The sequence below is a fragment of the Aulonocara stuartgranti genome (genome assembly GCF_965226115.1).
Source record: "Aulonocara stuartgranti genome assembly, chromosome: 13".
Lineage (NCBI taxonomy): Eukaryota > Metazoa > Chordata > Actinopteri > Cichliformes > Cichlidae > Aulonocara > Aulonocara stuartgranti.
The window spans coordinates 32834819-32846862 of NC_138949.1; the positions used below are offsets into that span (position 1 = coordinate 32834819).

The 12044-nt window shown below is 39.3% G+C and overlaps 1 long non-coding RNA gene across 1 annotated transcript; it reads left to right on the forward strand.

Annotated features, from left to right (window-relative positions):
- Window positions 1-9218: 9218 nt before the first annotated feature.
- LOC309719926 lies at window positions 9219-11743 on the forward strand. The gene is made up of 3 exons (XR_014280359.1): window positions 9219-9492; window positions 10651-10838; window positions 10952-11743. It is a non-coding gene; the product is annotated as an uncharacterized lncRNA (long non-coding RNA).
- The last annotated feature ends 301 nt before the right edge of the window (window positions 11744-12044 follow it).

Below are 12044 nucleotides of genomic sequence, written 5' to 3' on the forward strand. Positions count from 1 at the left end.
CAGGAGCCAGACCATTTAAAGTTTTCAAAACCAATAAAAGGACTTTAAAACGAACCCTAAATTCAATGGGAAGCCAATGCAAGTGTTGTGGAAGTTTTCCATTTAAATAAAGCCTGCAGACGAGCGGTGAGCAGTAGCTAGCATTCTTTAATCAAAACACAAAGAACACTTTGAGTCATGGTCCAATTACTTTTGGTCCATTTAAAAGAGGACGGCACATTTTAAGGAGCTGAAACTCCTAAACCATTCATCCAGTTCGAGTGTGGACACCCTCAAATGAAAGCTGAGAGTCAACACAATATTTTCATGTCCGTTATATAAAAAACAAAACTTGTGTCACTGTGCAAACATATATGGACCTAACTGTCTTTGGTCCTAAGTTATGGGACTAAAAAGTGCCTGACATGGCCCAAATCAAGAACTGGGCTTGACAATAGGTCAGAATAAGGCTATATCCCAATTCAGGGTCTGCAGCCTTAAAGGCCGCATTTTAAGGCCGATTACATCACAGCGACGCGACGAAGGCTGTCCCAATTCAAAGGCTGCTCCATAGAAATGCAGGCCTCAAAGGCGTCTTTTACTTCCCTGAATTTTAAGGATGGCCCAACAAATCCCAGAATGCATAGCGCGGCGGTGGTGTTATTTAACCCCGATTTTTTTGTCCCCATGACAGAACAGAGAAAACCGACTCATAGTGTGTTAAAACATTTATATTTCTTTTTATTCAATCATCTTCCGGAAGAGAGAGACCCCTGCACAGCTCAAACGCCAGCTGCAAGAGCTCTAACATTAGAATCATAAACTGTGCCTCATATAGGTTTTATTTTGGTACGTTACACGTCACACAGTTTCAAACATGGCTTATATGGAAAGTTCCTCCGTTCTGTGTCTTATCTATTAATATATCTGTGCACTAAAACTTCCTGTTTTTCAGTCTGGCTGAGCACTTTGTGAGTCAAAAGTGGCCTTGCTCTACAAGCCTTCATTATTAAAGTACATAAAACAATATAATAGGAAAATAAGGATACTAAGGATATTGATTTCATGACGTGTGGATGATTTTGCGGGAAAAAAAACGGTGGAAAAGGGGCGCCCGAAGAGTAAACATGTGCAAATGTTTAATAACTTAGAACATTAAAACATTACTGTTGGTCACATGTCAGCAAAGTTATGTGACATTAGTGGCGTTTGTACTAACTTGGTTTTAAAGCCTTTAAAATATACGCCGTTCAATAGTTGACCTTAATCTTACAGAGAATGTGATGATTTCATGGATATTTAAAGTAAGCACTGAGACAAATTTAGTAATGCCAACATATTCAATATTTGTCTCTTATATATAATACATTTATATATACACAGTGTCAAATGAACCTTTCTTTGAGTGAAGATTTAAGGTGACAGGAAATATAAATAAATGCAGCTTGAATCTTTACTGAAGCTCAGTATTTGAAACAGTCATTCACTGCTGTAATAACTAATAATGATTGAAATTATAACTTTAATATTGGCCATATTATATTTACATTACCACAGTGAGATGACTTTAGTCTCATGAACAACATGAGCTAATTGTTATTTACTAGCTAATCTTAAATGACTGTTCAGCACAGAAATGAAGCCCAACAATCATGGTTCACAGTCCCGTGGTCTCAGCTTCAGATACTTATCAAATCGAAGCTCATGTAGAAACAAACAAACACATGAACAAAAGATTTTCTCCTTCATTTCTGTCAAACACAGCTGTATGAAACGTTTCCAGCTGTTAGTATCATGGTTGCTAGGCAACCTGGGCATCGCGACAGAGGCTAGACCGTCCCATTTCACAAGCCTCGCACTTCCGACCTTAGTGGTCTTTGAGTACGCGGCCCTTGTGGACCGTTAAGGCTGCAAACCCTGAATTGGGATACAGCCTTCGTGTTGTGTGGAATAGATGTGGCCCAAAGTCAAATCATGACTCACCTTGAGTCAGTGCGGTGGGTGTGGCCACTTTTGGAGAAACATCTACTAATTAGATCCTGATCATTACTCAGGAGCTTTTTGAAGCATATACCGTGTCAACCTGTTTGCCATATGTCTGATAATGTTAGTTATACTGATTTAATTTGGCACTCTTCATCCCCTGACTTAAAATAAGAAGTAGACACACTGTTTTGCCTGAAATATTGACTCGCCCATCCGAATCATTGAGTTCAGGTGTTCCAATCACTTGCATGCCCACAGGTGTATAAAATCAAGCACCTAGGCATTCAGACTGCTTCTACAAACATTTGTGGAAGAATAGGTCGCTCTCAGCAGCTCAGCATGAAAGTGGGAGGCCGTGTGAAATCACAGAGTGGGGTCAGCAGATACTGAGGCACAGTTTGCTAACTTTCACCTCCAAACTTCATGTGGCCATCGTATTAGCTCAAGAACAGTATAGAGATCATCATAGAATGGGCTTCATGGGAGAGCATGGATCCCATATCTATCTATTAAAAATGAGGACTTACAAATAAGCTTTAGATTTCCAGTTTATCAAATCCCACTGAGCAGTCCTTCCCTTTGTTGCGGAAGTTTTCCATTTAAATAAAGCCTGCAGACGAGCGGTGAGAGGTAGCTAACATTCTTTAATCAAAACACAAAGAACAGACAACCAAGTTGGTGGAAAGCCTGCATGACCGCGGGGCAGACGGTCAGCAGAGTCTCCCTGAGCCTAGCATGGCTCTCAGTTAAAGACCTTCAGGAACAAAAGGCAGTACACAGCTGTTTCGCACCTTAAGGTTCACACTCCCTTGCTACCTCCCAGAGTCCTCGAAGAGACAAAGGCTACGTTCACACTGCAGGTCTTAATGATAAATTCAGATTTTTTGATCAAATCCGATGTTTTTGTCTGCTTGTTCACACTACAAATAAAATGCGACAGCAAACGCGCTCTAGTGTGAACGCTCAAAGCGGCCGCATGCGCAAAACGAGACGTCACACACAACGCGCTCTGTTTAGACCCAGAGCAACAGTATTGTTTGACTGATGGCCTTAATATAAAGACTTTGGACTTTACGTTTCCCAATTTTTGCTTTAAGTTATTTTGTTATTTACATAATAATGTAAATAACCTAATAATGATCCTTATTGCTGTTTTAGAGGAGCGCTGCTTCAAAGGATAGCTGCAGATTTCTGTCAGAATCTGCAGATTATACAGTACAAATAAAATGTTCACGTTTCTCCAACGTTGTCTTACCAACAGTTTCACTAACATCTACACTGGATGGACAGGAAGCGTTCACGATGTCTTCTGCGGCGCTGATAATTGCCGTCTGTCTTGTGTCAGGGACGTAAAAGACGGATTTAATGCAACATGACCATCAAACAGCAGTCGCTTTCTAAAACATCGGATATGTATCGGATTCAGTACAACATACGAAAGTGACCCAGATCGGATTTGAAAATATCGGATTTGTGCCGTTCACACTGTCACACCATGATCGGATATGGGTCGCATAGGGTCAAAAAAAAAATCCGATTTGATGCGCTTTCGCCTGCAGTGTGAACGTAGCGAAAAGACTCTTCCTGTGGAGTTGTCTGCTTCCCCCAACTTCCTTACTAGACCTCCACCATTTGTCTTACTGTATGAGTGTGAGACATGTTAAAATCCAGTGGCACCAAAGCATTATACAATAAAATAATGTGATTAATACATAAATAAAATAAATTCCTATACACCTTTAAATCTAACCTCCCTTCTTCCCCTCCCGTCCTGTCTTTCTTTCTTAGCTTTCTCCATCTCTGAGTGAAGTTAGCTCTCTTACTTTTCTCTTTCTGTGAAATAAACAGCTGGACTTTGAGCTGCAACACACTGTGAGACAAACTGCACACAAACAGTTTGTGTGTTTGCTGATGTTTGTTGAGCTGATTTAAAAACGCTGCATTTGAAATTACCTGACAAAATGTTTTTACCTTTATGCTGCTCCTCTTCTGTAGAGCTAGCTAGATGCTGAGTGACCACAACCACAACCACAGCATATGAACAACAAAATTAATGGTCCTCCTTAACCCCTGACTATAGAGCTGTGAATTATCCATAAATGATATAGTTTCCTCTCTTTGTATGCCATAAAATGGACTGGTATACTGATAGATTTCCTTTCATGTGTTACAGTTTAAGCTCAAATCAGTACAGATACGTGAAAATTCTACTAAAATACATCAACAAAGTATTTGTGCTTTGTTAGTTCCCACTGTGGAGCAGGGAAATTATTTTACTGCTATTGTTAAATAATTGTCATTATTACCATTGCATTAATAATATAATCTGGAGTTTATATTGCATTCAGGGGTTGAACAGTGTGTGTCTTTCAGAAAGGCTAAAAGTCACAGGAAGAAGGCCTTAAGATGCTTATGCACACAGTTATTATGCTTAGTAGAGGTTCTTGATTAAAACATTTATTTAGTAAAAGTCATATCCATAGTTTCAGTTCGATTATTACATATACGAGAGTGGTTTCTGTCTCTCTGTCTGGTGAGGGGTCAGGAGCTAGTCGCGAGGTGAAACAGGGTGCAATTGTGGTTAGCACACAGACGCAGACACACACACACTTGAGGTGTCAAGATGACAAGCGAGCATCCGGCAGTGACAGGATGCACCTGTTATGAAGATGGAAGACGATGTTCTTTTAAACTGTGTTAAAAGGTCATTGTGGTTTTGATTTGACGTATGTATATATCCTGTCTGTGACGTATGAAGGGGCGTCAGTAATTCAAACACTGATGCTATAAAATATCTGTTCATGCTTTGATTAAGTCGAGGACTACTGGCTGTCTGCGTACAGAGTGTCTTCCCACACGTGTGTTCATTAAAATCATTGTTTGACCAAGACCTTCTGGATCATGGGTGGTGTGTACTCTCCTTCCTCAATTTTGAATCTTAACACCACCTTTACAGATGGCATTCTGGAAGATTAAACACACTCCCAAACCTTGTGGAGAGTCTTTTATATAAGCAACAGGGCGGCCGACATCATAACAAACCCTATGGATTAAAAATGAGATGCCACTCAAGTTCATATGCATGTGAACGCAGACAAGCTAATATTTTTGGTAATATACTGAGAGAAGATTAAGTGCTGCTCAGATGAACTGATGACCAACAGCAGGTCAACAACAACTCCATTTTAATCAGCCAAAGGAAAAGATTAGCCGCATTAGGAAATGACTCATTTGATGTTGTTTTAGTGCTTCTGTTTCCTGCTTTGTGGCAAAAAACCCGACACACAAATAGAGAAAAACGTTAATTTTTTTTTGTTTTGACATCCTGCACTGAAAAACAGCAGCGTGTCATTTGCAGTTAAAAGAAGCTAAATAAAACATCAGTGTTGTGGTTAGTGTCCCCTAAGCTGAAACACATGATCTCATTAACTGACACAGGCTAACCCTATGACTGCTACTCTGGCTAATGTTGCTGTCTGGTGGCTCGCTTTGACCACAGTTTGAATAATTTAAATAGTGGACGCAACACGGGCAGCTGGGGAGTGGAAGGAAATCAAAAGCACAAAAAGTGAAAAGCAGAATTTTAATTTCTTATATTTACGTTAGTGAAGTTTCCCTCCATTCACCAATCAGAGACAGCACAGTGTCCCGGATACACATCAGCTGAATCTGTTTAGGACTAATTACACACCTCGATCCTTCCACAAAACACAAATGGAGCCCTCATGCCAGCTTGGGCTGGGCCATATCATACCGTTCACGGTAAAACCGGTATAATGTTGGGCAACAATAAGAAAATGAAATATGGCGATAGAATATGGGTAAAACGCGCATGCGCAGTGCCTTTGTTTTCATACGCACATGGCCGAAAAAGCACGGCGGCGACTGAGAATGAGAAGGGCGAAAGCAGATCGTTGAATGAAACGATGAACCTAAACTGGTTTGTAAAAATGCTGCAACTTCAGTGGTGTGGAACTGCTTTAGCTTTCGTCCGTCAGATACACAACAAAGCACTATTTTTGGTAGCAGCGGGCCGTCGTCATTACCGTGTTGTTTGGAAAATACGGCGCACTTAAAATCAATCCTTTGATTTTTCTGAAAGTCGACAGTGCCCCTTATAATCCCGTGCGCCTTATGTATGAACTCTGGTTGTGTTTACTGACCTCAAAACGATTTTATGTGCACGGCGCTCGAAAATCTGTCAAATGTTTTAGTGCGACTTTGCTAAGCATCGAAGCCGCACCGCTTGATGGATTGTCGGAGCATTACGGCTGTCGTAGGCAGGAGCCTCACGAAGTGATACGTGCTGTGCTTCAACATAATATTACCGTATTGTGTGTGTGTATAAGCTCTTTTTAAGTTCTGTGGATATTATACATGGTTATGCTGAGGATGTGTCGGCCAATTTCCACTGGAAATGCCTTTTGGTTAAACTGTCAGCAAAGAATATACATTTGCACTGATAAATTTTTATATAGAATAGAATAGAATAGAATAGAATAGCCTTTATTGTCATTGTACCGAGTACAACGAAATTGGAGTGCCACTCCCTTGGTGCAAGATTCAATAATAAATATAAATGTAAAATATAAAAAGTACAAAAAAAACAATCGTAAGTAGGGGAGAGCGGGGTAAGTTGTCACACGGGTAAGTTGTCACACTGTTCATAACTCCAACACTAGAGGCTCTATCTCAAAAATGAAATAGCCACTTTGTGTGACTTCTTCTTCTATAGTCAACCTCCTGTTCACATGTGGTCAAGACTGCTCTAATCTGAGGTGAGCACATCTTTTTTATTTTTTTGACCTAAAAGGAAAAATAAATCACTTTAAGTTTTCTTCAGTACAACTTTGTTAGGTATAGATGTTACAGATTATTATTTTACACAAAATAGAGGAGACATTAACGTGTCTTTTGATACTTCAGCTGATGTGCTATGTTGAGCTAACCCTGACATTTAGCCAAAATTAGCATAAATGTCAGTTTGGGGCAAGTTGTCTCATTAACTTTGGGGCAAGTCGTCACATGTGACAACTTGCCCCAGTACAAATAAATGCTCCAAAAAATTGTGATATTGTAATTCATTTGTATTTGTAATAAGGTTTTTGAAGAAAGGAAGGAGAGGCAGGAATTAAGGAAGGAAGGAAGAAAGTAAGATGGTTCGAAATTATCAACGAAAGACAGAGCGTGGCAGAACACCACCTGACATTATGTTAAAGGCAGTCAGGCAGGTAAAGATGCAGAACAAATCAATCACAAGTACAGCAAAGGATTTTGACATAAATTACCGCACTGCAATTACTGACAGCGGACTACCAACTCCAGAGGACATCCAGCCATATCCAAAAGCTGGCCGCCGAAAACCATCCAGCAAAGGAAGAAAACGACGCAAATCAGCAATTCTAACCGACACGCCAGTGAAGCAGCAACTAGAAAAAGAAAAGAATAAGGCTGAATCTAGCAAAAGCTGTTTCAAAAGAGAGGGACGCGAGGGGGGAAAACATCTGGACCTATGAAGAACAACGCAGCTAAAAGAAGAAAAATAATTCAAGAGTCATCATCAGATGATGAAGAGTGCTTCTGCCTTGTCTGTGTGGAGCCATTTTCAAACAGTCGTCCAAAAGAGACCTGGGTAAAATGCGTGAAATGCAACAAATGGGCCCATGATGCTTGCACCTCAGGCCAGGCAATTTATGTGTGCCAGAATTGTGACTATGAAGTTGAGTCTGATTAATCAGAAATAGGGCATCTGTTTTGTTCAGAGGATAAACATGTTAAGTAAAGCAAGTTATTTGCAGCATTCCATTCAGTTATGATGGATTTATGTGCAAGCCAGAGAACATTTGAGTTTAAAGTTCAAACTAAAGTTTTCTTTCTACTTAATGTTTTGATTAAAATGTGTATTGGATTGAAATAATTGTTTTTTTTCCAAATTCTCTTGGCATAATTGTTCAAATTTCCAGTTTTGGTTTGAATTTAACAATTAAAATCAATAATCATAATTAAGTATTTGTGTTCATGTTTTAAGATAATCTAGTGTGACAACTTACCTGCCGATGGGGCAAATTGTCACAAGTGCACATTCTCTATTCAACAGTCTACAACTCCGTAATGAGATAAGATATGAAAATGTAATGAATACATCATATGTGCCCGAGACTTCCGTCTTTCATTTGGTGAAACATTTATTACGTTGTGATGTATGGTGCTCAGTAAAAGTTAGTCAGTGTGAAGAGTGTGACAACTTACCCCGCTCTCCCCTACTCAAACAATAGTAAGTACGATATATACAGGATAGCAGCATTAATATAATGGCAGTGACGGTATGGTATAGCTAAGCAGGTTCAATTGTTTTTGTGCTTATTTACTACGGTGATAGCTCTGGGAAAGAAGCTATCCCTGAATCTGTTTGTCCTATTTAACCTATATAACTTTAATGCACATAAAAACAGCTGCTTGTTTAAGTGAAAATACAGTGATGTTTTATTTTTTGCACAATAAAGTTGTGGAGTTGTAAAGTATTTTGTCTAGTGTCAATTATATCGTCAGTTATATCATTATCGCAAATTTTCAAATGTATATCGTGATAAATATTTTTGGTCATATCGCCCTGCTCTACTGTCAGCTATAACTGTACGCCAGAATATCACAATATTAAATAAGTAGTAGATATCTATCATGTATTACTGCAAATGCAGTGCACCCAGTAACAAAACCCACATAAAAACTATTATTCCCACCGTGATATTTCAAAAAAGACAAAAAACAATAATACATCTTATATTGGACACAGTAGCGTTTTGTTTTTTGTTTGTTTTTTTTGTAAGATGAGATATGACCTCACTGAATAATGCATACATTAGAAAATGGCCATAATCTGCCAAAGGGTGTACGGGCTGTTTTTCACCAGATGAATGACTAATATTTCCAGTTTACACTGACTTCCTTCCACTGAAGCACTTACTAACCACACTCTGTGTGCATTTGCACAGAGGCGACACTAAAGAAAACCACAATTTCTTTTTGTCAGACTTAAAAAATGGGAAAAAAATACATAAGGAAAAAACATATATATTATTAGCATATTATGTTCAGCGAAAGTAGAATAGTTGTAAGGAAACTCTCTCCCAATGGGCCCCCAATAAGAAGAATAATAACATGCATGTGGGAGGTATGAGAAGAGATCTTTCTGTGGTTTTCTGTGAAACATAAAAAACTTTGGCAGGAAATAGTCAAACAAAAAAAGGTAAAGCTCTTGGCATGTGGTAGCATCATTTTATGAAAAACGATTTAAGACAAACTGTTCAGTTCAGCGTCTTTTTCTTTTTCTCTTTTGAAGAAGCAAAGATCGGCTATTCCACACTGAAGGTTGTTTGCTGAAGAAAAGTGTGGACTTTACCTCTGCATTACCTCCACCGTGAAGACAGTCGCTCAGAGATGGCATCTCATGCTCATGTGATGTTCCTAGTTGACACATGTGTCTGCCTTCCTGTGACTATTCTTCTCCTCGTGCTTTCATGTTGTGCTGTAAGTAAAAAATAACATTACTGTCTGTTTGTCGTCTGTCCGTTTGCTTGACAGCCTGTAGAAATGCAGTTAGTTCGTCGATCACACCATGCAGCTTTTAGGCATAAAACATTTCTTTGTGTGTGTGTGTGTGTGTGTGTGTGAGAGAGAGAGAGAGAGAGAGCCGAAATCACAATAGCAGTCACCTCAAAGCACTTTGAATTTGTAAGGTGAAATTGATCATGGGAATCCCCCAGCAGCTTACACCTAACTAAGGGAGGATTCAGGGTCACCTGGTCCAGCCCTAACTATATGCTTTAGCAAAAAGGAAAGTTTGAAGCCTGATCTTAAAAGTAGAGATAGTGTCTGTCTCCTGAATCCAAACTGGAAGCTGGTTCCACAGAAGAGGGGCCTGAAAACTGAAGGCTCTGCCTCCCATTCTACTTTTAAATACTCTAGGAACAACAAGTAGGCCTGCAGAGCGAGAGCGAAGCGCTCTAATAGGGTGATATGGTACTACAAGGTCATTAAGATAAGATGGGGCCTGATTATTTAAGACCTTGTATGTGAGGAGCAGGATTTTGAATTCTGGATTTAACAGGAAGCCAACAGGATATTTCTAATTTTAGAGATGTTGTGCAAATGAAATAAAGCAGTCCTGCATATTTGTTTAACATCTGCTCTCAGCCTGCAGGCTTTCTTGTGGGCGGCCATTTAAAAGTCAAATGGGAGGCAGAGCCTGTAAAAAAATTGTCAAAGTCTGGTTCCTTGGAAACCAAATATATCATGTGTGGCTCAAACGTTTTGCACAGTCCTGCACCTCTCTGTTTTTAGTGTTTAGCAACTTATAAAAGGTAATTTCTTGTTGCAGTCTGCAGGTAACCGAAATAAAATCACTTTTAGCTTCTCCTTATTCACAAATGGTCACCAAAGCAGGATAGCACTGCAGCTTTGATTTGCCCGATCACACCAGTTAACCGTCCTGATGCAATCCCAAAGCTGTTTGTGTGTCCTACACATTACTGGTCATACTCATGTATTTCCCTGAAAGTGAACACTGTAACTGTAGAGAGACTGAACTGAACCGAGCACATCATCACATCATGATTTCTTGTAGAGATCTTGAGACGATGTGTCATGCTTATTACTGCTTTAATGTGACTTTCATACTTCCTGCAGATAAAACGCGGGCAGGTTCCTGTCATCTACTACACAAACCTCCTCATCACCACTCTCCTCCAGCTGTTCACAATGATCGCTTTGGTGGCAAACTCAAACCAATTTCAGTACAACTCCTCCTCCGTTTCTTGTTATGCCTTCAGTATGATGGCTAATCTTGGCTTCAAAATATGCATTTCTCTAGAAGGGTACGTGTCTTTGTTTGTACTTCCATTCTATTACTCAGTGAAACATCCTTATGGCCAGATATATGAACTTCTGTACTCTAATAATGATATTATCTCTTTGTATTGTGTTGCAGATCTTTTATCATCGTCTTCAGACAGTTGGACAGCATCAGACAAACTATGATTTCTATGCTGGCTTGCGCTGTGATCTGGGTCATTTGCATTATTACCATCTCCGTTCCTGCAGAAAAACTATTTATTGTTTGTATTCTGGCCATACTCCTTGCTCCACTGTACATCCTCTGCTTAGCAGGGACCCTCAAGTGTCTGCCTGCTGCCACCTCAGTGCCTGTTAAGGAAAAACGAAGAATTGTGGGAGCAGTAGTTCTACTGTTCCTTAACTACTTCGTGATGATCTCTCCAATGATCGTTTTGATTTTTCACATCAGATCTTACATGTTAGATCACATTCAATACATTATAACACATACCACAGATGTTATTATGGCCTTATTTCTGCTCAGTCCTTTTGCGGACTTGATTCTTTTCGTTTTCATGTGTGACTGGTTCACTGACAAGCTGGTGGCATCTTTGTGCTGCTGCATTAAGGATGACAGCACCCCATCGACAGTGTGACTGACTGTAGGACAGGTGGCTTGATTTAGGCAGAGAGAAGGAGAAGCAAAATATTTTGGAAATGCAGGAAAAGAAAGAAAATTGGTATGCAAACAAAACCGTTTACAAATGTTGGTGCAATGAACGCCTCACGGTGGATTCAGCTCTCTCCTCTCAGCTGATGTGTCAAATCGAAAGTAATGGGAAGCATTGTTTTTTTGAGTAATGATGTTGTCATTGAAAATGTAGAATTGTTCCTGAAATCACCAATAAAACCCCATAATAGCCTCAAAATGGGAAAAATGGGAAGAAAAAAAATAAATACATTTTCTTTTCAAATGTAAACAGTTATTTTTATACACATACACCTGTACAGACATGCAGCCTGTTAAAGTAATGCACAGGTTATATTTACTGCATCCTTCAATAAGCAGCAAATTACATTAAAAATCAGTCTTTTATTCATTACATCAAACAGAGAAAAAAAAGTTAATTTCATCTTTAAGCACAAACGTAAAAACTTCCTCTTAACCAACAGTGACTGCTTCTCTCTCACAGTTGTATATTTTTTAAGAAATAGAAGAAACCAACTGAAATCAGAAAAGGGACCAA